This window comes from Octopus bimaculoides, chromosome 29 (genome assembly GCF_001194135.2).
Source record: "Octopus bimaculoides isolate UCB-OBI-ISO-001 chromosome 29, ASM119413v2, whole genome shotgun sequence".
Lineage (NCBI taxonomy): Eukaryota > Metazoa > Mollusca > Cephalopoda > Octopoda > Octopodidae > Octopus > Octopus bimaculoides.
The window spans coordinates 237,525-241,316 of NC_069009.1; the positions used below are offsets into that span (position 1 = coordinate 237,525).

The window sequence follows — 3,792 nt, forward strand, 5'->3', positions numbered from 1 at the left end:
GTACGGGAGAAGGTGGACTTGTGCCAGGTGATGAGAGATTCGAGCGTGATACAGGGACCAAAACAGGTGTTTTTGCCATAGAGGGGATACATGGTTACCCGGGAAAGAGGCAGCGGGTGAGTGTTGGTAGTGATGTGCCCAGGGAATATTCTCAAGGTACACAGATACGAATAAAAATATGATGGTAGAGTATATTGCCAAGGGTGAATGAGAAGGGGGTTCATATTAATGCAAAAGAGAGGGGGGGGGTAGTGCAGTGACTGTTGAAACCTGGGCATTTTGAGGTGGGAGATAGCAGGATAGCAATGACGCAGGGGCAGTGAGGACAGGATTGGGTTAAGGGAGAGATAACCATAAGTATAGGGCATGAAAAAGACGAAATGTGAGGAAGAGTTACACATATGTACATAATATATATATATATATATACATACATTCACGCATATACAGACATGTATATACATACATGTATACATACACATATAGACAGACATACATATGCATATACACATACATACATACATAAACACACACTATATATATAGTCACTGGACAAAGCACCCGTGCTGGCACCATAGGTAAATCGCCCATGCTGTCTCCACAGACGAAGAACCCACACTGGCCCCACATGGAAAGAACCTGTAAGAGCACTTCACAAAAAAACCCCATACTGGTACTACATGGAGAACACCCATGCTGGCACCACGTGGAAGGCACCTGTGTTGGCACCACATGGAAGACACCCTTGCTGATGTCACGTGGAAAGCAACTGCATTTGTGCCACATTAAAACCAACTGCGCTAGTGACACATGGAAAACAACTTCACTGATGTCACATGGAAAGCACCCAGTACGCTCTGCAAAGTGGTTGGCACTGGGAAAGGCATCCAGCCATAGAGACCATGCCAAAGCAGACAACTGGAGCCTGGTGGCGCTCCCAGGGCTAGCCAGCTCCTGTGAAACTGTCCAAACCATGCCAGCATGGAAAACAGACGTTAAATGATGATGAGGATTTACATATGTGGAGGCGTGGCTGTGTGGTAAGACGTCTGCTTCCCAACCACATGGTGCCAGGTTCAGTCCCACTACATGGCACCTTGGGCAAGTGCCGTCTACTACTGCCCTAGTCCAACCCAAGCCTTGTGAGTAGATCTAATAAACAGAAACTGTCGTGTGTGTTTGATTAATTGTCCCCCATCACCATTTGACAACTGGTGTCAGTTTGTTTATGTCCCTGTAATTTAATGGTTTGGCACAAGAGGTTAAAAAAAAAAAAGGTACTGGGGTTGATTTGTTCAACTAAAAACCTCTAAGGTGGTGCCCCAGTATGGCCACAATCCAATCAATGAAACAAATAACAAGATAAAGGGGACCACCTTTTGTGAGTACACCTGTATTCTTTTTCTTTTTTTTTTGTTGTTCTCATGTAAATAATTAACAAACACACATCTTTTTCTCCTCTGTTGTTCACTTGTTCCAGTCATTAAATAGCGGCCATGCTGGGGCACCACCACTTCGAAGAATTTTTAGTTGAATGAATTGACCCCCAATACTTGTTCTATTAGTCACTTTTGCCAAACTGTTAAGTTGTAGAGACATGACTGAAATAAGTAAAAGAGTAAAGATTATATGTATGTGGATGGAAACTGTGTGGAAGCCCATCACATAAATGTGTGTGTGTGTATGCTTGACAACTGGTGTTGGTTTATTTACATCCCTATCCCTTTGAAGTGCGGCAAAAGAGTACAAAAGAATAAGTACCAAACTTTAAAAAAAAAAAAAATTGGGGTTGATTTGTTTAAGTAAACCCTTGAAGGCGTTGCCCTAGCATGGCCACAGTCGAATGACTGAAACAAGTAAAAGATAAAGGGTAATAAAAAATTAAAAAATTATAAATAAATAACAAGCAACCGTTACCAGGATTTGAAACCAGGACCTTGCAAATAAAACCAATAATAGAAAAGACTATAATAGAACAAAAAAGACAAAAAGAAAGAAAAGACACCTACAGGCAACCACAATACCCAACCAAGTAAAAAGAAGAAAAGAGTATGTATATATATATATATATACCTGTTACTGTGTGAACATTCAACACAGGTAGAGAGAACTGAAATGAACTCCGACAGAGCTAGATGTTACCTTTATACAGTACTTAACATACACAGACATGTCACTTAAGTTTCACAGAGCAGGTGGCAGGTGGTATTTCATTTATAGGGTAAATTTGCACCTTCCCATTTCACAGCTGACACGACAGATATTTGGTTGCATTTGCTGAGCCAGATGAAATAGGAAGGCACAAAAGTGCCCTCTAGATGAGATATTTCTGTTGTTATTGGCACTCCGTCACTTAACGACGTCGAGGGTTCCAGTCGATTCGATCAATGGAACAGCCTGCTCGTGAAATTAATGTGCAAGTGGCTGAGCACTCCACAGACACGTGTACCCTTAACGTAGTTCTCGGGGGACATTCAGCGTGACACAGAGTGTGACAAGGCTGACCCCTTTGAATTACAGGCACAACAGAAACAGGAAGTAAGAGTGAGAGAAAGTTGTGGTGAAAGAGTACAGCAGGGTTCGCCACCATCCCCTGCCGGAGCCTTGTGGAGCTTTAGGTGTTTTCGCTCAATAAACATTCACTCTGGGAATCGAAACCGTGATCCTATGATCGTGAGTCTGCTGCCCTAACCACTGGACCATTGCGCCTCCACGGTACAGTATAATCCAATGGCGAAATGACTGCTATTTCTAGCATACAGAGCAAGCACTTAGAAGCTTCCCTTGTTGGTTCATGCCAAAGGAAGTCTGGGACAATTCACTCCAATTTGACCAACCTGTGGGCATTGGCATGGCCCCTGTTTGTTTAGGAAATAGCCATGACTTGACCGACACCTTTGATGTGAACTTTGACAGACGGCAACTGGGTGGAACCCTTTGCATGCGCAGGTATAAATTAGTAAAAGACAAAGTACACTTTGGTGCATAAATTGCTGACAAACAGGTGCATCATACAGAAATACCTGGTGGTACTTCTTCCACCTGAGTGGTACAAATAATCTGTTGAGGTTGTCAGGCACTTAGAGCAAACAATGTTTGCAAAAGGTATGGTATGAAATTTTAAAAAAAAAACCTTTAAATAACACTGGTACTGAAGAGAATGGTCATCTGCTCTTCCCTGGGACCATACTGTTGGTCTTCCCATACTACCAGTCCAGACTGGACAAGACCCACAATTTCTTTTTTGATCACTAATAGTGATCTGTTGAGGCTAGGCAAAAGCCAAATGAATCTCAAGAACGTAAGCTTTCCAGGTTGTTCCCGTCTTGCTTATCTTAGTCAATTTCACCAGACTATTAAGGGCCATAAAAGTCATAGGTACTGCCCTCCTTTAACTTCAACTGACTAGGCTTATACAAATAAACAAAAACATTCCGTATTCCACAAAGGTTCAAAATGATGCAGTTTATGTTTGACTGAAAAATACTATCAAACAATACAACACCAACAACGAACAGAAAGACAGAGCTAATCTCGGCATGCAGACACAGAATGAAATTTCTACTCTCTTTTTTTTTTTTCTTTTTTATCTTTATCTCTTTATCAAGACAATGGCTAAAAACACTAATGATGTTGTACATCAATTGTACAGCACGACAGCTTTTTTTTTAAGATTGAGAGAAATTCAAAACTCGGACAATGGGTATTTCACAGAAGAGCAGTTCATGCTACCAACCAAGATGACAACAAGGAGACGTCAGTTCAATTCCAACTGAGGTATATTCACATTAA

The 3,792-nt window shown here is 41.6% G+C and overlaps 1 protein-coding gene across 1 annotated transcript in view; it reads right to left on the bottom strand.

The window, feature by feature from the left end:
• LOC106876145 (cleavage and polyadenylation specificity factor subunit 6) overlaps positions 1-3,792 on the bottom strand; it is a 43,734-nt gene that overhangs the window by 10,696 nt on the left and 29,246 nt on the right. The window lies entirely within an intron of this gene.